Below are 24,531 nucleotides of genomic sequence, written 5' to 3' on the forward strand. Positions count from 1 at the left end.
AACCTTTGGATTCTCCTTGGGGATGGAGCTAGATGGCTGTCATGATGACTAGACATATCAGGATTTGGCACAAATGAGTGGTCTTAAATCCATCTACTCAGAATAACACTCCCACCTGTGGTTTGATGGTCTATTGAAGTAAAATGGGTTCAAATAACCCTGATCCCAGTCCTTATTGTGACCTATCATAACCCGAGTCTTAGTTTGATACATTATTTTTATCAATAGCATTTATATCCCACCTTTTACCTGAAGAACTCAAGGTGGCACACATGGTTCTCCCCCGATTTAATCTCTACAACAACCCTGTGAGATAGGTTGGTTTGATATTCAAACCAAATGTGGAGCCATTATATTGTACTAGAAAAGGCACCTGCAACTTTTATGAGGTCTGTGTGTGTGTGTGTGTGTGTGTGTGATACTCATGTGTCCATCACAGCATTTCTCAGTCATCCTATCAGGTGCAGCAATTTCCTATGATTTGTTACTATTCAAACAAGTTTCCAGGCATTCACTGCCGGTAGTGGAAACACCATTTCAGTAGGCATGGTGGCACGAAAGGGTTAAGAGCGTGCACTGAGTAAAAGAGAAGCTAGACCAAAAAGTAGGCAGGGACTCTAGAGAGGAGGAGGAGTCTTTCCTTCTAGATACCCCCGCTTTTTCCTTTTCTTTTTTATTCCTACATGTGTAAAATGCCCACCTGTTCAACCACTACAGCCACCCTTGATCCTTCTGTTCCAGCTGGTTTGCACTAGGCTTCGATGCTCTTTGCATGCGGTTGTAGATGTAGGTATGCTTCCTGTAGCGATGGGGCCGGCTGCGGAGATCTATTGGCTGCCGGCTTTGTAAATTCCATTCAGTTTGGTCCAATCGCGGAAGGAGACAGCCTGGCACAGCCTGGACCGCTCGCTCGCTCTTCAATCTCGCTCTGCCTCGCCGATCAGTCTCGCTCTCCCTCTCGCTGTCGCTTGTCTCCCTGCAATAGGCAAGCGGAGCTCCCACTCCCAGACCCAACGCGCCTTCTTCTTCTTCCGCTGCCGCCGCCGCCGCCGCCGCCGCCGATTGCAATGCATTTGCCGCTTGAATGTAGGTCATTTACAACAGAAAGCGCCGGGTTCTTTCAAACCTAGTGCTGTTGTGTTGCTGCCGGTTTGGGGTTGTTGGTTGGTTGGTTGGTTTGGTCGCTGTCCACCACCAAGATTTTCTGCTTTTTTTTTGCGAGGGGCTGTTGCATTCCTCTGGACTAAAGGGGGGAAAAAAACAACCCAAAACAAAACCGTGTTGGATTTCACACGCACACCACGCGAGCTAGGGGGTGGGGGGAGGAAAAGAAGCTGGACCCCGGCGAAGCCTGCTGCGTGCTGCGATTCTGCTGGAAGTCGCCTGGGAAGACACAGGCTGCCAAGGACCCCTAAAACACAGAGGCAGCTTCCTCCGCCGAGGTAGGTACAAGCCAGAGCTCTGTCCTTTTTGCCTTTTCCTTCCCAAACTCCCCCCCCCCACCTCTTCGTTTGCAGCTGGTACTCCAGAGGGGGGACTGGTTTGCTGCAGTCGTCTCTGCACTGTTTTCGGGGGGGGGGGAGCATTGCCACCCTCTTATTGGGAAAAAGAGAATACTTCCCGTTTCTCAGCACTGGAGATGATTTCCATGTCTCATGTATGTAATGCATCTCTAGATCTCTTTGCCCAGGCACCATCCCATGTCTCTGGACCACCGCTCTTAAGTGATGGGGGGCACTTTGCTGCAGTCAGCTCTTTAGGAAGGCTCCGGGGCTCTGTGTGAGATGTTTACAAAGTAGCTCTGCCTTTACAGGCAAATAAACAGAAGAGTGTGGCGGAGAGGGAACGGGGCGGGGGGGGGGGCGGGCGGCTCATATCTGCAGTACACAGAAAGATAGAGAGAGCATTGCTACAGTTTCAGCAAACGGGGGAAGGCAGAGCTTGGGAAAGGAAACAGCACCCCGGTGCCCTGTTCTTTGCAACGGGGGTGGGTGTTGAGAGAGGCACGCTAAGCTTTGATTTAACCTCTCCCCCCCCCCCGCCTCCATGTCTTTTCCTAAGAAGGAACGATTTTGGAGGCTCTCTGGAGGCATTAAGCAAGTCCTTTTCTTTTTCTTCATCTGCCGGAGGCTGCCTGTTGTTTTTTAAACCCACGTGATTGATTTCCAGGGTGGCATTTGGGTGGGTTCTTCTACCCCCCCCCCGCCTCTATCGGCCCTCTTTATTATTTGTTTGTATGGTGGAAGTGGGGGTATAAAGAGGGTAACATAAATCGCTTATTCTACAAAGAAGCGGGGCAGGACTCTCGGGGAGGGGTGGGAATGAAGAGAGCAGGATTGCAGGGACGGGAGGGGATTTGTCTGTCCAGAGATTTCTGCACCTTCCTGGAAACTGGCTTGGCGGGGGGAGGGAGGGAGAAGCGGACGCTGCCTCATCTCTTGCCTTGAATGGTTTATCAAAGCTGCCAACTCTTGACTTTCTAGTGGAAAGTTAAGAAGCCTAGGACTGATCCTCTCCCCCCACACCCACTTCTGCCTAAATGCCCAGAATCCAGGGGCTGCCTCTGCTCATTGCTGCCTCCCCCTCCTTCTCTGCACTGCAGCTGCTTTCATTTTCCGACCCCCCCCCCACCCCCGTGCGTGCTTTTCACTCTGCAGGGCGCTGTGAATGATGCTCTGTCCCTTCTGCAGCCACCCATGAAGGGGGTCAGAAGAGCGGCCGGCTAACTTGTTACCCTCTACTCTTCCCCACACCTTTTGTTTAAGCGGTTTCCTTATCCTCACCCCCCCCCACAACACCCCCCCTTCCCAGCCTGCGTGGTGGGACCTCTGTGACGTGTTTAAGATTGCAAGAAAGGAAGACCCTAGTTGTGGGGGCGGGAGGGGGAGAGAAGCAGAGCTTTCCCCGCACCCACCCCCTGTCAAGCCACTGCAGACACGTCCAAGTCCCTGATGCAGACAGGTCTCCTCCATCTGCTGTCCCTCTTTGGCACCAAAAGGGTTCAGCTACACACACACAAATGCACTTTCAGCCTGTCAGGTTAACCCATCGAGTTTCTCTAACCATGAGAGATGCCAGACAGTTTTGGACATCCTCTTGCTTTCCTCTCAGCGACCAACTTTGCCGCCTCTTGGTTTGCCAGACCCATTTTTGTGGGGTTTGTTTTTTCAGGTTAACTTGCCTATCCCATTGCTTCCGCAAGTTTCCCAGCCATTTGCCAGGTGATCACGGCTGCCACTGCTGCAGCCAGCCCCCAAGGGTAAAGTGAAGTGAAGTCACCAACCACGCAGGCAACCCCCCACCATCTTGCAGCAACATTTAGTGATCCTGCTTGATAGGATCTGTGCCTCAGGGTTGACAAGAACCAGGTACAAGAAAGGAAATCCTAGAGGTTAAGAATACCCACCTAGGGGGTATATTCTCTGCTCTGAGTATCCTGTAAGTAGCTATGGTAAGAGATGGAAGAAGGAAAGTGGATTTCCTAGTCTGGCCATCATGCTCCCTAGCTGGCTTTCCGGTTAGTGGAGATTTACAGGTTGTGGTTTCCTGGTTTCCATTTTGAGTGCAGAGAGGGATGCATTGGAAAGTGGCTGCATTCAGCGACTGGTTAATTATGATCCTTACAGTTCAAAGCTATGACAGTGAGTTATTTCAAGGGAAGGAGATGGTGGTGGTAGAAATAAAGCAAAGCTAATTGTCTCAGTAGAACATTTTCCATTCTGAAAACCAGCAAGACAACCATCTCTATCAGTCCTTTTGCTATCCATACAGGATAAAGAGAAGAAGAAGAATATAACTTTATTTCTTTTCTTCTTGCGCCTTTTTTCTTTTTTGGGCAGAAAGAAGCAGGTGTTGCTCTTGCGAGAAGATTCCACAAGGTGGTGGTGTGGACACTTCTTAATGATGTGTATTTTATTTATTTTTTGAAGGAGGTTTGGTCAATTGCTTGAATGGCTTTGCTTCCATGCACTTCTCTCTGTATCTTAAAAAGACTCATTGTGTGTCTGTTTTGCAAATGACAAAAGCAGGATTGTTGTACAAATCATGGGATATATTCAGCCGGGCCTACTCTCCTTTCCGTTGATAGTGTCTTCTTGGGAAAGAGAAGGGCTTAATGAGATCTCGAAGTTATATCTATTTTTATATATATGAGAATTTCAATAAGGGCAGGAACTGGTTGTGTTTGTGATGAGATGTAGCAATGGTATTAAATGATATGCAATAGAATAAACTCTCTTCAATTCTTGGTTGTGTTCAATAAATCAAGTGTTCTGGATTAAACTGTAACAGGTCTGGTGATTCAGTAACCAGAGGCAAAGACTTGATGTGGCTATTGAATCCATTACACTAGCTGTCTTTGATTTTGCTGCCAAGTTCTTGCTTTGGTGTGTGTGTGTGTGTGTGTGTGTGTGTGTGTTGTGGAGAGCATTGCGGTCCCTGAGATGTAAACAATTTCTCTTCTTGAGATACATTATTTTATTTTATTTTTAATGGAGTAAAAGAAGCAAGGAGAGAAGATATACCCTTGCTGTAACTTTCACTGAGGGAAGAGGGGAAAGGTCTTCCTCTAAGCTGAAAAAATATTTTGAATCTGTATGTTTAAGGTGGGGCATATAGGACAATATAGAGATAGTGTGGCTTGAAAGGAAAGGGCAAAAGGGCATAGCAATTTGGCAGCATTTTCATGTGGACATAACTTGGATTGCTACTTTCTTATCGTTTTCAGGAATCTCTGCAATATGGAGCTTAGTGCAAATTTCAAACTCAGATTTATGGAAGGCCAGAAGTATTTTTCTTACGTAATACAGAGAGATATTGAGACATAAATGGTTTCCTTGCTATTTTGGGAACAGGATATGGTTGATGGTATCATTCTGTTTTATTCACTGGATGGAAACCTTTATAGTTTATAGATGATTGTTTCCAGTGACAGAGTGGCCCTTGATCTGGTATAGGAGTGTATCTTACTGGTTTTAATCATGTAAAACTCTTCATATATAAAAGTACTGTCTATAATTACCTATCAATAATTTACATAAGCATAAGCATTTGGGTGGTATACCAATGAAATTAAAAACCAAAAAAGTTATTTAATGTTAAAATTTATTCTGAAATGATTCAGTAAAAAAATGCCTTTCCTTTCTTCATAACTATGGGGAATAAATGCAAATGTAATTTCATTTGTTCCTTGGATCATAATTGCATTGGGTCTCTCATGCTGTTTCTTTCTAGTAGTTTCTCATTAATTCTATAATACTTCCAGGCCCTAATATAGTCTAGACATATGAGGAAAATGGCTGGTTTATTACCCTACAAATACAGTTACCTTTAAATCTATGTGTTGCATGCGTCAGAATATTTCATTTCCAGAGTGAATAGGAAATGTGTTGGCAAATAAGAATAATAATTAAACTAAACTAGTTCAAATAAAAACTGACTGCCATATATGATAGGTAAAATGAAAGTAATTCCTTTTGTACATTGTGTCTATTGTCATCTCAGCAGAATTAACTATTATTATTGAATTTTGACTGTATTATGAAGTAAAAAAAACCCCAAACCAACTCCATGTGTCTCACTTCGCTGCACAAATGCTCTCTTGAATCTGTTCACTGAACTTCATGTTCTTTAACAGCCAGTTTGTCTCCAAAAGAACAATGATAAAAGGTTTGTCAAAAATGGCTGTCTTAATACGAGGATGCCAAGCTGAAGTTCATCAGTAGTCAGCGAGACGAAGCTGTGAATCACAAGGAAGAGGCACTTGCTTGCAGTCTCCAAATGGAAATGGCTTTAAAATGTCCGTTTCTTGCATGGGGGCAGGAAAGCGTGCACTGCTGTTTTTGATGGGCCCTCAGTACAGCTGCTACTTGTCTTTTAAAGGTGAGGGCCTGTTCTCTGAGGAGTTCGAATCACCCACTGTGTGGCACAGATCCACTTGTGTGGAACAGCAGCTGTGTTTAAACCTCATAGAAGGTGCTGTCATTCTGCCATTTTATGACCTTCTGTGTAGTGGGGGAAAAACAACAACAACAGAGTGACAGGAGGCTTTTGTGTGCCCAAGGTTCATTAGCAATGCATATGCCTAAGTACCTGGAAACCTAGGAAGGAAGAAAAAAGAAATGTTATAAAACCAGGCCAAATGCACAAAACTAGCACTAAGCCATTCAGAGCCACAGTGGGGCTCTCCGTCCAACCTGCATCTGTTCTTTGTCACCATGCAGCTCAGGTGTACTGAAGCGATGTTTGTAAAGCATTTATGTTATGAGCCATTTTGATCCCCACATCTGACAGGGTTATGTATTCAGCTCTCTCACCTTTTAATGGGCCTCGTTCTGTTTGCTTTAGTAGTCTCCTGATATGAATTCCAAGGGAGGGGAAAATGCTTGTTGTCTGATAGAAATGAGATTTCATTGGCACTATTCCTGGAAATAATGGGTAGTGAAAGCTCTCTCAGTAGATCCGAAGGTGAGGAAGAAAAGCAGGAGATGGGGGTGGAAAATGGAAATTGTGTGTGCACAATGGAAAATTCCTAAATATAACAAGTTGCCATTTATCTTTAGGAATATTAGGAACAACAATCTTTGATGTTCACAGTTTCTAAGTGGTTTTTTGGGTTTTTTTGGCAGTTCTTCTTATTCCATCCTATCTTCACAACTCATCAGCTTAGGCTAAAATATATGACTTGCCCAAAGCCATATGGTGAGTTTCATGACTTACACTTCTCTCTTTCAACCTCAACATTTTGTTCAGGGGACCATGTGAATTTGTGAGGGAAATGGTGGAGAATTTTTCTAAAAGAAAATTGGTACTTTTTTTAAAAAAGAAATGTTCAAAAGTAAGAATGGGATGCAAATTTCCCCCTCTGCAATCAGGTTTGACAATTTCCTGTTCCTAAATCACATTTACATAAATTAAAAAGTAATTTAATTTGTGATTCCAAGACTCTGGAGAAGAAGAGTGAAAGAACAGCAGGGCAGCATAAAGAAAAGAGCTATCTTCAGAAGGAAGGCTTTGCCAAAAAGCCCAATTTGGAAAACAAAAAGTTTGGAGGTGTGGGTTATGACCCTTGATAATCAGCTTTATTTCACCTTATCTGATCTACCTGTTCCATAACAAAAAGCATATATTGGGGGTGGCAAACCTGTGGCCCTCAGTTAATGTTGCACTACAATAGTGGTAAGAAACTTTTAGCTTGAAGGCTGCACTGCTACATGAGTAACCTTGGGGATGACCTGCTGGTGGTGGGTAGGGTCAGCGCCGAAGTGGATGGATTAACAGGTGTGATGTTTACCTTTGTGGAGAAGACCACATTCCAGCCATGCAAAAGCCAGAGGTTTTTACAAACACATTACTCTATCCAGGAAAATAAGAGGCATTATCATTGTTCATGGACACATTCCAGCCAAGCAAAAGCACTTGAGGTCATGGAGCAGGGTCACTGAGGTGTGTTGTATGGGGAGAGGTGTTACCTTGAGAGAGGGGGGCAGGGTAGAGAAGCCTGAAGCATTGCATTCAGCTCCTGTGCCTTTGGTCACCTCCTCCATCACCCCAGCTCTACACCTACCACTACCATCATCCTTGCCCATTGGCCTTGCTCGCTGTGGCTAATAGAAACTGGAGTCTAATAATATTGGCAGTGGTGTAGTGGTGGTGGAGGTGTGCAGGTTCTTCATCCTTGGCACAAACAGAACCTGTGAAACATTTTACTATATGTACTTATTGAGACCAGAGACCATAGCCCATTGAAACATTGTCCTGAACCCATGTGGGCTCAAAGTGAAGACATGGAAGGACTGCACATGTAAGACTGGCATCCAATGTCCTTTTTGGACCTTATGTTTTGGTTGCATGCACTTAGAAACATCTGCATGATAATCAGTCTTTAAGAACGATTCAAAATTGTCAATGAAAATGGAGATAGGGGCTATTTAGTAAATACTTGAAGCTCCAGAAAGCTTCTGATAAAGCCATGAGTCCTCACCAAACTTTGGATACACATGATATGTGGCTTTGTCTTTGTATGGATCAGAAAATGATTAAAGAACAGGAAGGAGATGACCAGAATAAATAGAAGGATATAAGCAATGGACATCCCCAAGTATTTCTGTTGGGAGGAACTGATGCTGCTTAACTTACTAATAAATGATCTGGAGTCAGGACTGAATAATAAGGTTATTAAGTTTATGGGTGCCACCCAATTATTCAGGAGGGTGAAATTCAAAGCAGGCAGAAGAATTTCAGAAGCATTTCTTCAAAATGCTGAAAGGGCAACAAAATGGCAAATGATATTCATTGCAAATAAGAGCAGGTGATATCATAGCTCTTGCAGCAAAGTATTCTAAGTTAATGCATTTGCTGATGAAATTTGAATTGGCTGTGATTACCCAGGACTAAAAAGATCATGGGATGTGGTGGACTGTTCACTGCAAATGTCAGCTTGGTATGCCTCAAGTGTTTCGAATTATTAGGAAATGGCCTGAAAATAGAACAGTTGGTATAATGCCTTTATATGAATTGAGGGTTCAGCCATATTTGGAATGCTGGTTTGTATCACTGATAATGGAAGAAAAGTATAGGTGGGACAGGCCAAGATTTGTAACCAAAGGATCTACTGAAAAGAGGTGGGTAGGAAGAAGGAGCAGAATGCCAGCATTGGCAGTAGATGGATCAAGGGTGCTGTAGGCAGGTGTGAAGGAGTGGAAGGGATGGGTAGCAAGCATGAAGTCAGGCAAGAGCACGAGAAGTTCTAATTCGTTTTTGGCCAGCCAAATGACTGTATGCTGCCCTAGAAATATTTATATCCTGGCAAATTGCATCCTCAAAAGTGGAATCAGGTTAGACCTTGTTGTCCGAGTGAAGTAACCATCTCAGACATCAGATGCTGGGGACACTGAGTGACCATGAGGTGTTGGGAGACAGCCTGCCCTGTGCCCTCTAAACTAGGCTGCTGCTCTCTGGAATGTGGCTCATCACCAATCTCAAAACAAGATTAAATTTTCAGTCCGTTGGCATCTGTATGTGAAATGGGGGTGCCATCTTGTCCTTTACCTCAGGCAAAAAGGAAAAAAAATGTCTTGAAAGCTCTTGGTAGAATTATGCCAAGAGGTAATGCCAATGCACCAGACCTTTTTGATGGATGAAGTGTCTAGCTGGAGAGTTATGGTAGAATCCATAACAACCTACCAAAGGGTAGCTGGCCTTGAAAATGTTGGCCTTGAAAGGGGTCTAAATCCAGAACTATATCATTTTCCTTCCTGCTACATTTTTGAATAATATTGAACTCATTTTTAAATGTTTTGTTCTCCCCTTAACTGTTCATTGTTGAGATAACAACCTCTGAAGTCGTTTCAACCTCTTGATTTGTTTACAGATTCAGGACGTGTATCAAAGACTAAACTGAGTTGAAAGACACCTCCAAATTCTTTTCATTTATTCCTATAATTGTAGGCCATGACAGCGCTGACAGAATCAGATATTTGCACTCTCTGTAAAGGATGGCTTCATCACACTGAACACATCTGTGCACTTTAACTGTAATGTGCTCACATTCCAACCCTGTCTTTAATGTACTTGGAGTGTGATTCATTTGAGTAATGCGGTGAGATTTCCAAGGTTCCTCTCTCCCACAGTATTTTGCGAATGTTCTTCTTCTTGATGGAGATGTTAAAACTTTTAAGAGAGCCAGGCTTTGAAAATTACTGTAACTCTTATTAGAAGCACATGATAGAAAATATCACAATGAGCTGATTAAAAGACTTGGCCCAGGGAAGAGAAAAATGCACTATCACTCATTATTAAAATAAGGGTCTTTTTTTAAGGCACCAATTTATTCATGGGCAGAATGGGACTATTTTGTTGGATTCATGTAAGAAGACCATATCTGAGAGTGACTGACAGAGTAAATGGAAAAATTGGAAATTTGTAATGACACTATTGAAGTCCTGAAAAGTATAAATCTATATATTATTTAAATTAAAAGCTTGAGTGAAGTATAAATTTATAATTGTTCATTACAGATTCTGTTATATCTTATCCAATGTGGACTACACACTTACAGCAATGTGTTTGCCCCTGAATAAAGTTTCCACATCTGCTCAGGCAGCAGCCATAGATCATTGCATTCAGAAGGTTCCATCACTGCTATCTCTGGCTAACAGGATTAAGTATAACAGGGCTAGAAAATATCCCCATTTTGAGACCCCAGATTGCAGGTCTCTCTCCCCAAAACAGCATTGAGCTGGACATGGGTGGCCCAAATGCTTGAATCAAGGTAGATTCATATGTCACATTCTGTCAGATTTTGATAACAGGCTATGGAGCTAACTAGTTGTATCCCTTGTTAAGTTTTCTTGTACTGCATTAGTGTTGGATTACATGTAACAATTAGACCTAATGTCTGCTGTACCAAAGATTTTTCCTTGCCTTTAATTTGTTCCGCCATTCAGAAATTATTTTGTTGTTGTTAACTTTTCAGTGTCCTATGCACTCCTTGAGATAATGAAGATTAAAGTGAAACCCATGGTGATGGGATAGTTTTGGTTCAGTTTATTTAGCTGAATAAATCCCTTCCAGAAGAGTAGCCATATTGGATTCCCATTTGTGCCCTTGTGTCATGGCTTCCCACAGCCCTGGGAAGTGGTGTTAAGGGGATACAGGAGGCACCTACCCAAATCACCCTCCCCATCTCTTCTATGATCATTTGTTTCCTTTGGATCAAAAACCCTGCTGTGAGTGCAAGGAACTAGTTGAGTTCTACCCTCTGTCTATTGTCCCATGTTTTAGTGGTATCTTCAAGACAATACAGTGGTACCTTGGTTCTCAAACTTAATCCATTCCGGGAGTCCGTTCGACTCCCGAAACCCTTCGAAAACCAAGGCACAGCTTCCGATTGGCTGCAGAAGCTTCCTGCATTCAAGCAGAAGCTGTGTTGGACATCCAGCTTCCAAAAAACGTTCACAAACCAGAACACTTACTTCCAGGTTTTCGGCGTTTGGGAGCCGATATTTCATCAACTAAGCCGTTGAGAACCAAGGTACCACTGTACCTTTTAATGTGATACAAACTTTCAGGGGCACTTTGCAAAATTTATTTATTTAATATTATTAATTTATTGTATTTATAGCCCACATTTTTCTCCAGGGACCTCAGGATGGTGTACATGGTTCTCCCCTTCCTCATTTACTCCCCAAAATAACCTTGTGATGTAGGTTACATTGAGAGACAGTGACTGGCCCAAGGCAAACCAGTGAGCCTGAGTGGGGATTTCACAAATGAAGCCTCCCAATGCTTGCCTGACATTGTATCTGCAGGGCCTCACATGCTTGCTTGGTGACGGACTGCTTTTGAACGAGGAGTACACCTGTGTATAGATGGGACAATTCAGTAGACATTGTACAGCTAATGAGGTTTTGGGTATAATATTTGCTGCTGGTCTCCTTTAGATGAAAGGAAAATAAGTAGCTTGTACTATCCCTTGGAGTGCTGAATCAGTAGAACATGGTTTAAATTATGCACAGCTGGAGAGACAAGCTGCAGCACTGGAGGCTGTAAATTAGATAATGCAACCTCTCTGCAGAAGGTATGTAGCCCAAATTTGTGTGTGCTGTGTTTGTAGACATTCATAGGGCATGCATGAAATTGGAAGGTATTATGCAGTTCTGAAGTTCAGTAATCTCTGAATAAACTGCCACTTATTCTACCCTTGCATTGTTGCTTGTATGGTATTAACCAGACTGTATCATACTAGTTTTGGAATCGGTCCACCTTCCTTCCTTATGTGGAAAACTGTTTGTATTCTGCTAATACTAAACCGATTCCTTCACCATTGGGTTTCTTATTAGCAATATCAGCAGTCATTGGAACCCAATAGTAAATTGTGGTTGGTAAGCAGCCCTGGTTTTCTGGTGGCATCTTGCTCACCTCCCATGAAGTGTTTTTAAAGATGTTACACATAAAGCCATTTGGTGACCAGACAGTGGGCTCTGTTATTCCTTTTAGAATGTATATCAGCCTTGATCTCTTTCTTTCTCCTACCCCACTGGTACCATAAGTAAATATTATACAATAGACAGAATGTTGAGTTTTGAGCATGGAACCTCCTCATCTGTATCACTTTTTCTTGTCCAATTTTGAGCCTTCTCTTTTTGGAAGGTTTTAAAACAGGCATAGGAAGGAAATCTTATTTGTCAAAATGGCTTCCTGCAAAAGAAAAATACTGGCCATGAGCTGAACACAGTTAGAATCCCAGTCTTTTGGAAGGGTTCAACACTTCTTATTCTGAAAATTCCTACTGAATCCATGATGATCAGAGTGGAGCCTTTGAGGGTTGGATTAGAGTTCCCCTTCTATATGGAAAACACTGCTTTCATGAACAGAGGCTCCCAAAAACTAGGAATCCAAGCTATTATCTCTTACTCCAGATTCCTACTTCTGCTTACTACAGAAATGTATCAGTTATCATTTTCTTGCTCTTGGGCCAAAGAATCAGGGGATAAAATTAACACCTACTGTGTAAATATTTTTATCTGTAATCAGACCCATTACTGAAAGAGATAAAATTAAAAGTTGATGATTCATTGTGGTTTTCCTAACCAGTGTTCCATGTAATCTTATTGCATACTCAAGGGAAACAAATGATCATATACAATGTATTATGCACTCTAGAAAGTTTCATATAGAATGATTGCTGAGTATGTAATGTTCACCAGAACTAGTAGGGTTTCATGTGATAGATTTTTGAAAATATGTCTAGCGTATTGTTAGTTTCTGCCAGTACTATTGCATTCTTGTTCTCAGCAGTGCAATGGGGGAGGGAGATGCTTAGGAATTTTTAATATTCCATTTCTGGGGATGATACAGATCTCATCTCCCCTGTCATAAAAGTATCAGTCAGCTATTACTGGCTGTCATTATTTTAATATCCTTTCCTCCTGATGCAGCGTAGCATTTTGCACTGAACTCTGCTGCTTGTTTACAAAGGAGATAGCCACGAAACAGTCTGGAATTGGAATTTCTGTACCGCTGCAATGTAATACGGACACACGGAATGACTGAGATTGCATTTGAAAGCACACTTCTACTGCAACCCAAAGCATGTTTCCTGATAAATAAGCCCCACTGAGATCCAAATATGTGTGTACATGGTTTATTTTAGTCTGACTTTGGAGCAGTAGTGGTTGGTTTGGTGAGGCCTTGATGCTTAAACGACCGCCTATAACTGGTGTCACTGCACCTCACAGGAAAGGACCTGGTGATGGGTAGGTCAGCATGGTGCAAAAGCACTGGCAGGGTTATCAGAAAGGAAGTTGTCAAAGCTGTTTCCCAATTCCTAATTTTTACATTTGTACATCACCTTTCTTCCATTATTATTATTTCCGAAGTTATTCTGGCTCTTGTGTGTTGCTGTAAGAGAGAAATAAAATAGTAAAGATATTTTAATAGTGCTCCTAGAACCATTGCAGCTACTTGAGGCCCAAGTGTCTCCAGCAACTAGAAGTGCCTACACTGAGCTTCAGGTTGGTTCATCATCTATGGCCTTTTCTGAACAGGAATAGTCTGTCTACAGTTATCTATGTTCTGGTATCTTCCTGGATGGACTACTTTAATGGCCTTTATGCTCTTGAAGATGATCCAAAGGTGCAAAATGCAGTGACCAGGGTGTTGATGGAGCAATAAGCTTGTTGCATATAATTCCTGTTCTCTGTTACGTTGGTTGCCACTTACCTTCCAGGTTCAATTCAAGGTGCTAATGTTGACATTCAAAATCCACATATATGAGGGAATGCCTTCTCTCATATCAATTTGCTTCTCATTAAGGTCAACAGATGAGCCTCTCATGTTGGTCCCTACATAAAATGAGTTGTATACTGTAGCTTTTACAGTAGTGGCTCCATCACATCACTGAGATGATTCTTTCCCCCACCTCATATTCATTTAGACACTAGGTTAAAAACCTCATTTTTGTCAGGCTTTCAGAAAGGCAACTTTGCATTTGATCCTGCTGTATTTATACTCTCTATTGGAATTATTCAACACTTATTATGTTTTGCATTGCCTTATGCTGATATAAACCACACTGTGAGCATTTTTGTTTAAAGGTGTTATGGAGGCATCTTAATAAATAAATAATTTCACATCCGAAGTCATGCTAAATGGTTACTCAGTTCAGTTCAAAGTTCTGCATGTGTGCTTCTTATAAGAAACAGCTATATGTGGACAAGTGTAAACATTCATGATTACCCAGAAGTGGCTGAGCCACAGCAGTGTGTTGCAAACAGTTATTCTGAGCTTGCTGTGTTTAAATGTTATGCCTAATGTGAAATGGTTGGGAAATGCTTTGGTAGAGTCAGGATGGGGTCTAATAGAAATTGCCATAATGTATATGTTCTGCTACGACGTTGACAGGAGTGCCTGAGGGTTGAGAGATCAAATTTCTCCATCTGTTAACAAGATATTTTGCATGCCAAATAGTAGGCAAACACTTGATTAGATTTAAATGTCTAATGGATTCTGCTGTCTGGGCTGGAGCTGCATGACGTCCAGAAGCAAACAGACTGATGCAATCATTTCGGCACTTATGATTCAATACCTGATACGTGTCCTGAGATATCTCAATTGTGTCTGAGCGAGTCTGTCAAACCTTTGTTTTCTAATATAGACACCTCCCTGATGATATTATGAAAACATTCCCATTCAAACAAAGTGTTTCATTGAATGTATTCATATATCCTTTTTAATGCATCTTGTTTCAGCACTGAAACACAATTTTTATTTATTTCAGCAATCTGCATATCGCTTAATCACAGTCATCTCTAAATATTGTACAGGAGATCCAATACAATAAGACTAAGTTATAATCAGAATTCATTTAAAAATTCAACTGGAAAAAAGTATTCAGTAAGTGCTGGAAGTTCAATATAAGAAGAGGCTCTGGGTCAGGCCGGTGGCCCATCTAGTCCAACATCCTGTTCTCACACTGGCCAACCAGATTCCCATGGGAAACCCGGAAGCAGGTTTCCAGCACAAGAGCACCATCCCCTTCTGTGGTTTATACCAACTGGGATTCAGAGGCATTATTGCCTCTAGTTCTGGAATAGCCATTATGGCTAATAGCCACCAGTAGTCCTCTCCTGCATGAATACGTCTAATCCACTTTTAAAACCATCTTGATTGGTGGCCACCACTGCCTCCCCTGGGAACAAGCACCCCCATACCCTGAACCTGTTCATTCAGATGGAGTGCAACACCATTCAGAACAAGCAGTTGGCCAGTTTTCCTGACACAGGAACTACCATCCCACAATGCCTCCACCTTCTGAAGGTTTGACTTTTGTGACAATTTATCATACTCTTTATTGTCATTGCCACCGTGATGATGATTTAAATGTATGATGATTCATTTTGTCACAGCAGTAAACAAATGTTAGGTGCCTGGGTGTTAGCAGCTTTTCAGGAACATTTTCCTGGCGTCAAGTTTTGTTCCAGATGCTCATAGCCATCTTGGGCTCATATACACCTGGCACCATTATGGTATGAGAAAGTAACCAATGAACTGGGCTATTCAGGGGTGGCCAGGGAGATACAAGGGTCAAATGCAGTGGTACCTCGGGTTACGTACTTAATTCGTTCTGGAGGTCCATTCTTAACCTGAAACTGTTCTTAACCTGAGACACCACTTTAGCTAATGAGGCCTCCCACTGTTGCCGCACCGCCACCGCATGATTTCTGTTCTCATCCTGAAGCAAAGTTCTTAACCTGAGGTACTATTTCTGGGTTAGTGGAGTCTGTAACCTGAAGCTTCTGTAACCTGAAGCGTATGTAACCCGAGGTACCACTGTACATAGAGTACAGCTCAGAACTGCCCTTTCCTCGCTGAATGGATGAGGGTGGTGGTATGCATTTACCTGAGACAAATATTCACTTACATATTTTATGAGAACAGAATGAATTACATTCTTTAAGGCTCAAGCACCTGTTTTTATTTTTTATATGAATCATAGGAATTCTGTGCTGCTTCCATTTTTCATTTTAATTAAAAGTGTGTCAGTGCTACATTTTTAATAATGGGTTGCAAAACTGAACAATGGACTGATGAGATGGGAGTAAGGTTTTCTAATCATGGAATACATATTTATAAAATCTCAAGTGCTGTATTCATTTTATAGTGATTAAAGGATCTATGTAATGAAGATTCATAACTTTTTTATTTTTAACAAAACTATATTAGTGTGTGCAGATATTCTGCAATTCATCTAGCCTTTAGACACCACTATTCTAATATTCTAGTGGAGTTCTTAAAATACAAATGGAAAAAGTTAGTCACACATATTCTGCAAAAAAACTACTAAATATGAATTATAATTTCTCACATTGAAATGACAAGCAGTGGTGTTCTCAGTTCAAAGTTGGTGTTAAATAGTCACTATAATTTTTATTTTGTTGTTGCTGACATTTGTCTGTCTCAAGAGACAATGGAGTGCACCTCCGGTAGTTAAGTCAAACTACTGTTAGCAACACCCAAGTGACCTCCTTGCAGCACAAGCCTAGGCAGTGTGTGGAGGTCCTGGGTTGCCCAGACGACCAGGCCCCCCTCTTAGCCTCACTGATATGGTCCAAAGAAAAACATTACAATACATCTCACAACAGCTTGGCACCATCCAACCATCTTAGGGACTCCCCTCAGATTTGTGTAGGATTCTTCCAAAGATATCCTGCAAGGCAGTAAACATTTTGGATCAGTGTTTTCCTTCTCCTATATAGACTACCTTCCCAGTTTGATGAGCCCCATCTGCCCCTCACTCTCATCTCTCCCACATACAGAAACCAACCTCTTGACTGTTGGACCCACTATTGGTCTCAAGATTATTCAGGTGAGATTTATTTGTAGATTGCAGGAAATATTCTTCTGGTGGTAGGAGGGGAGGTGATCTAAACACAAGAGAATCAAAACATTTCCTGGAGTAGATACTGGCTAGTTTTGCTTTGGACACCACCATTTTTCCTCAAAACATTAAAACAAGAGTGAGAAGCACTTAACTGTTCTTGTTTTGTGAGATCTGAATCAGCTAAAACGATACTTACCAGTGGAATGTGGTCATTCACCAATAAGCCATTGTGCTGTGCTGATCGCAACCTTTCATTCTGCAAGTGTGGGTCCAGATTTGTGTTTGACCTGGGAGGTGCATTTTTAACCCAGGTGTTGGGAAGAAATCAGGACAAATCTTTATTGACTGCAACAGGCAGGTTAAGTGTTGGCATGGCAGTAGGGCCAGGAGAAGTTCATCATTCTACTCACTCCTTGCTGGTGGAATGGGATCCCCTGGGGTTGGATTGTGCCAAACCCATTCCATGGGAGTAGCCTAGTGTTGCACCCTGATGTGGTGCAAGCCAATCTGGCAAGGTCTCACTAGGCAACCAGGGTGAGGCTTCCAGCAAAGCTTGGACCAATCCTTCCCACAGGCTCCTCACAACATCCCCCCTTCACTAAACTGCTGCTGCCCAATGCCATTTCCACACAGCATTAATCCACCTAACAAAAGACTGCATGCTGCACATTGACTGTAACAATAAAGATTTGATCCGATTTCAACACGAACCTGCTTCGGAACTTCACCTTCCAGCAGAGCCACTGGTGAAACTAAAGGAAGTTTGAAAAAAAAAGAAGTTTCTGAGATGGGAAAAGCAGGGGAAAGCTTTTCAAACCAAACTTGGCTGTGTTCAAGCCTCTGAATGTCCTTAAGAATTTCAGTTAAAGGAACATGGGCATGCTTGGCAAGCCTTATTGCTGGAATGCCATTTGTTGAAATAACTCTGGTAGCATTCTGATTCAAAATTATTGTGCTGGCACATCTTTCTGCAGTACTAGCATGATAACCTTGCAGCACTGGTACAGTGTTATGCTTTGCAGTGGTAGTTCCGGTGCATCTATTGGAACATCCTTTCTTAGACATTTATCTGCTTCTGCAGCCATTCTTACAATCAAATTGAAGTCCCTTTGGGGATTCCTGTACCCTTTTGAAGTCAAAGATACAAATCTACACTTCTTCACCAAAGATGGTTTGATTTGTTTCCTTATCTATGTCATTTTAAGGACGTGTTCACTCACTCACATACATAGACACATATTGCATGTTAGCCACAGGAAAAGGGCTTGGATGATGTAGATTTTCTGGTTCCCTGTTTATAGCTAGCTTGCCAGGGGCACAGTAGCAATCTCTATCCCATTCTGCAGGCTATACAACAGCTTTCTCAATGGTATCACCACAGTTATAGAAGCATAGCTGTCAACTTTTCCCTTTTCTTGCGATGAATCCTATTCGGAATAAGGGAATCTCTCTTTTAAAAAGGGGAAAGGTGACAGCTATGTATAGAAGTGCATTCTGACGGAAGGAAGTTTGGCTACATTCTTGCTTGCTTTTAGGTGTCAAGTAAAAATTAGTGATATACAGTGTTGGGGTCAGGTTTCCAAAACTCACCTTGTAGGATGCCCTTGACATGAACACTCCCTCCTTTAGGTTGTCCAAGTCACCATTGTAAAGCAGAGGTGCATGAACAGTAGCCTTTCTATTCTGCTTAATACTTCTATTGCCTATTCCCTATTCTTTCAGAACAGCAATAAGTAATGAACAAGAACTCTGAGTTATCTTGATGGTAACACAGGGGTCCATAGTGGTTGTAAGTCTTCTGTTAAACAGTTTCTCACTAAAGTGTTTTCAGTTTGGATTTTGATCTACCTACAAAGTTAACTATGCCTAGAAACCATAATGTTAATATTCTGTCTTGGAGAGGAGGCATGCTTTTGATGGTTGATGCCCTCTATGGAGCTATCTGTAGCCCTTGGTCTGGTAATGTTTCTTTGAGCTAACATATTAAAAAGTCAAAGAACTTTGCAAGGGGTTATTTAGCTCTATTATTTGGATTTTATACACTGTCTATCTTACATATACCCTCAAAATCTTTATTTAAAAAATTCAGTTTTGTGTTCACTTGGCTTACCATGGCAGTCCTCTAATTAGTCCCAGAGCAAGGCATGTTTATCGCCTCAGCACTGGTTCTATGTTTCCATATACTGCCACAAATAAAATGACCCCTGATCTTGGCATATCATCTCCAACTCACAGATATCTCTGTGAGGAATTACTGTCTCATTGTAAGTCCTCAGTCTTACATTTTTGGTTATAACCCCCACAGGTTTTTCTCTCATTCTCTCTCTCTCTCTCTCTCTCTCTCTCTCTCTCTCTCTCTCTTGAAGGACATTTTGAGAAACTACATCCAAGATCACATTTGCCTTGGCTTAAGTATCCAACTTGTATTAAACTCCAGTCCCATTTGTTTCTAAGGGAATTGTCTATTTCTCTGGTCTGTTGATACCAAGGTACAGATGTAGAATTCTTCCTGTTGGTAGCCTGCTTTTGCTATAGTTTCATTATCTGTATACATTGCAACACTTACCTATGGCTGGACACTTTCTATATCTGTGACTGCCTCCACGCTGTGTTCACTTATCTTTATGGACTCTGGATCCAGAGACCTGTGGTGGTCCCATTCTGATGTGTGCACCCATTTCTTGTTCATCTAGATTCCTTCCCTCTGGGAATTCTCCTTCTGCAAAAGCCTGACCCTGCCATGCTTGGGTGACTTTGGGCTTCCTCCTGCACTTACTGCTTCAGTTGAAACATTTGGAATTCATTCCCTCTTAAATCTTGCATTCTGCTCTCTACTATAAAAGTAAATCATTCAAGTTGATTATCGTTTCTGAAATCAGATCATGGTCTCCCAGGAGTTATATATTTTAAAAGTTTACAATCTGAAAGTCCCAACACTATCAAATACTTAATTAGTGACCTAGGGCCTCAAAGTTTCATGGCTGGCCCACCAGTTTAAGGTTCGTAAGGAATTCTATTTGTTTGCCTTCTTGTTGGGCCCTGAGGTGCCACTTAAATTTGTTTAGAACTACTGAAAATTAGCCTGTTCCTACCAGCTTAGCGGCATGCTATGGTGCTGTGGTATATGTCCCTATCTCTCTCTCCCCAGGAACATCTTTTTCACCCATTAAGAACATAAGAAGAGCCCTGCTGGATTAGGCCAGTGGCCAATCTAGCCCAGGATCCTGTTCTCACAGTGGCCAACCAGATGCCTATGAGAAACTTGCTTTCTCTGGCTTTTATATAGATAATGGATTTCTGCACACACACACACACCCCCCCAGTATTCTGCTGCATTGCCAATGAGTTTCAGCTTTGCTGGGGCCGTGAGACATTCCATCCTTTTGCCACAGTTTCCCATCCCTTATATTTCTTTTTCATTTTGTCTGTAATGAGGAGCTGGTCACTGTAGATATAAAATGATTTATTAAAGAACTACATATATGCAAAAGGTTTGTGCTCTTTGAACTGCTTTCCCATTCCCTCTAGCCCTGTCCTTTCTTTTTTATCCAAACCTCTTAATCCGGCTAAGGTGGATGTCCCATTTATAATTGTGTAATCAGTGGTTCTCAAACCACTTGAAAATTGCCAATAGTCTTGATGGGTCATGTATTATTTTTATCCCTGTGGTAGCAATTGTAATACAGTGTGCTAGATACCATGGTTTTTAATTGTATTGTTAATGTTTTTTATATTTCTTATATTGCATTTTACTGTATTCCATAGAATTCAAATTATATTAAATAAAACACTGCCAAAAGATTGCATGTGGAAGGGGGAGTTAGCAGAAATTGTCCCCCAAACCCCCCCCCCCCCCGAACAGGCGAACAATTCAGAGCTATGCTTTTATCTTAAACACTAGCTTAGCACCAAATCTTAAATCTCAAAGTCACGATTCATCTGCAGTGCGTTTCTCCGTGCTGAACCAACATTACACTTCCGACTTATAAGGTCCTTGATCTGCCAGTCAAGCTATATTGATCCAAAGGAAAAATATGAGAAAAATCTAAGGTGCTTTCCCTTAAATTAGTTTTGTTGTGTATACCGTTGCTTTGAATTGCAATGGTATCGATTGATCTTCAGGTTGTTGAAACAACAATTGCGTGTGCTGAGAGGAGTCATGAGCTAATCCTGTCAACTTGCTTCTGATACTTGTTTAGCTATTACAGGTGATACTCCTTAATTCATCTGCAGTTTTGGGCTCTGCACTTCAGTGCCTATCTTCCCAAATTAAAAAAGGAAGAAACTGTGGCAGAAACTGGGTTCAGGTTAAGCACTGAGCAATCAACACCACAAATCTGTCCTACAGTGCTGGAAATTTCACTAAGAAACTTCTAAAAGAATGAAGGGTATCCATAACAGATTTGAAAGCTACTTTAATAATTTTATATTATCTGTCCCAGAATAGGAGAAACCCAGAGGATCTTTTATTAAATAATCTTACAATACTTGCTTGCCGATGTACAAATTTTCCTCTTTTTTGTTTTGTAGGAAAGTATAGTAACATACTAACTACATGTGGTATTTAGTTAAAGTTTGGGATATATTTATTTTATGGCAAAATTGACCCACTAATGATTAGTTGCTCTAGTTAAGTTTAAGTCAGGAGGACTTACACCTGTTTGGTTCCGACTTGTAACTCATGTAGATCGCCTGAACATTTGTAAGCCAACAAATACTGCTGTGGGTTTGTGTGTTAGTTAGTGGTAATATTTTAGCATTTGCTGTGATTAGGCTAATTGCATCTCTTTCAATATTCATCAACTATAAAAACTGAAGATAATGGCTTGTTATTGGATTATTCTGCATAGTAAATAGTGTCTTGGTTGTTAATTTATTCTTGCTAGATTATTGTTGTTTTGAGTAACCTTTTATTTTGTCTTTACTATTGATCTGCTGTGTTATATTAGTTACCTTTTTATATTGCTTGCTAAAACAATATAATCAATCGTGTGGCGTAGGGAGCTGTCCAAAGTAGTGAAGTCTAGCTACATGGAAGGGATTTTTCAGGTTGTTTTATTGTCATTGATGTGATTCCTCAAATAGGCCTCTGAAAGGACAGGCTAATATTTAGTGTCTACAAAACAAAACAAAACAAAACAAAACAAAACCACAGCCCCATATTAGTATATTTGGGTTGTGTTTGGCTGTTTGTGTGGATTTCAAGGGCACTTGCAGAAACTAGCTCAACATCTTTAGACATGGGAAGCTGGTTAGAAATTTTTAAACTTGGATCATATAGGATTTGTATTCATCAGAGGTAACTGGGATAACTATATACAAATAAGAAGATAACATATTGGCAAACTAGCTTTCAATAGTGGAGGTTTGGGTAGCATAAGTCAAAGGCTCCTGCAATTTATTTTATTTATTTAACAGCTAAATACATAAAATAATTTTCACTGACCTTGTCGTTGACTTAGATTACTTAAATCTTATCCCAATTTAATAACTGAGGAGAAAACCTAGTCCATTTCCCCTTGTGAATACAGCTCAGTGTGCTTTGGATTGGGGCCTGTTGCCTTCAACATATAAGTGAGTCACTAAATGCTTCATATTTATAGCCTCAGTAAACTCAGACCCTAGTTTCCTTTGTTAGTTGGCAACCCAAGATTACAGTACAGTTTCCTGGTTTGAATATAACTGTAATTTCAAGAAAGCAAGGCAGCAGAGTTGAAGCTGGCACATAAAAGGCAGGGGGAACAAGTGAGCGAGAGTATGTTTGCCTGATTCTCATGTTAATAAGCCATGATTGATTAAACTATGATTGATGTATAAACTGGCCCATTGGTTTGGTTAAGCATAGTGTGCTAATCGACTTCACTGGTTTCCTTCAAAAATGTAAAATAGACAAGAAATCTCTTCTACTTTTTAGCATTTTGTACAATTCTTAGAATATGAGAATTCAACCCCACTTTGTCACTTGACATAGAAATTTTCTTTGTGCATACATATGCTTCTTATGTATGCTTATCATGTTGAGATTGTTGAGAAGAGAGCAATTGAAACTCATGCAGATTAAGTCTAAATAAGTACTGCAAATGGTCAGCAAAGGTCAATTTGGTTAAGTAGGGATGTGCAGATTAAATAAAAGTCAGAAAGCTTAAAAATTACAAGCTGGTGATCAAGAAGAGTTCAGAAAAAGCAGAAATAATGTAAAACAATGACAAAGTAAGTTGTCACAGTGTCTCAAGTTATGTATGTCTAATGACTCACTTCAGACAAACATTGCTTGAATAAACATAAGTTATAAACTACATATAACAATTTAATTTGTTACTGTCTATAGATCTGCTTTGGGCTATGTGGCTTGTATAATCTACACTGGGAACCTTAAAGCACATAGGATATAAGAACCAAGAGCTTCAGGCATACTGTCTTCCAAGGATTAAAAAACAACCTGGAAGTTAGGAACAGAATATTATGTATGATTACAAGGAAATCACTTTGGCTTAGAAACCATATGCCTGCATGCTTATAGCATGCGTGCCTTACACAAAATGCTGTAGAGCAAGGAACCTGTTGAACTCAACTTCCATCAGCATCAACTAGCATGGGCAATGGCAGGAATGGTGGGAGGACTAAACCTTAATAATGTCCAGGTATTCTGAGAGAAAGGAAGAGTGAAATGAAATTTAAAAGCATGATCATGATTGAGTCCTTGATAAATAACATTTGGAGGCATCCTGACCTTCATAGAAAGTTTTTTAAAATGGAGAAAAAGTAGTGTGGGCATATTAATTTAAGATGGCGTGTTGTCATTTCTTTTACTGAAGGGCAATCTCTACCTCTTTCTGTTTCCGACAGGGGAAAAATGTGTTAACATCTAAAATGGCATCATGCTACCTCACACAGATAGAATTTGAAGGCTTCTAAAGCTGCAAGGCTGTTGGTAAGCATTTTTATAGTAGTCCTCCCTAAAACCCAGTTAACATTTTAATCATTTTCACTTATTCAGGAGTCAAAGCAGATGAGACATAACTGAATATTCTACCTCTTTGATTTGGTAAAAAGCACCTCTGGATGGTGCTGAGAGTGTCAGGATCACGGTACAGAGATGTTAGGGGATTTCTGATTTTTTTGGGTGTGTGTGTAAATAATCATGCATACTATATATCTGGCAACATTTCCCTTTGGTTATTTACACTTATTCTGTAATATAATAAAAGAAACTTTACTCAAAATCCTCTACTCGGCTCTGAACTTTTTATATCAGAGATTATGTGTCTTTGATTCTTTCTCATATGGTTTTTGAAAGGCACTATTTTCATGACTATAGTATCTGGTCATAGATGCTGAACTGGACATTCCATGGAAGTAGTGTAGGAGTTGTAGATTAAACCACTATATAATTCAGGGCCTTGATCTCATTGTGGACTAGTTCCTTCTCTGAAGTTTTTAGGTTGTTTTATCTAAAGGATGAAAAAGGTCAAGATATTGTGTCTGTCCCCCCTTATTTTCTCCTCCTCTTTTCCAATGGTTTTCTTGTTGTTATCATTTTATTGATTTTATGATACTGTGCAATAAAAGAAAATTGGGGTAGTCCTATTCCTTGTTTAGCTAAGCTCAAACAAGCAAAAAAATAATGCCCATGAGAACATTTGGTATTA

The 24,531-nt window shown here is 41.0% G+C and overlaps 1 protein-coding gene across 8 annotated transcripts in view; it reads left to right on the plus strand.

Annotated features, from left to right (window-relative positions):
• Positions 1–692: 692 nt before the first annotated feature.
• The window catches only part of NLGN4X (neuroligin 4 X-linked), a 165,504-nt gene continuing 141,665 nt past the window's right edge, over positions 693–24,531 (plus strand). For 2 of the 8 annotated variants that reach the window (XM_083437762.1, XM_083437769.1), the window contains exon 1: positions 693–1,442. The gene's annotated coding sequence lies outside the window, so the exon portion shown is untranslated. Of the gene's footprint in view, positions 1,443–1,639; positions 1,658–23,728; positions 23,814–24,531 lie in introns of those variants that run through there. The other 6 variants (XM_083437763.1, XM_083437764.1, XM_083437768.1 and 3 more) reach the window with 6 other exon arrangements.

Source organism: Podarcis tiliguerta (genome assembly GCF_965153285.1).
Source record: "Podarcis tiliguerta genome assembly, chromosome: 4".
NCBI lineage: Eukaryota > Metazoa > Chordata > Lepidosauria > Squamata > Lacertidae > Podarcis > Podarcis tiliguerta.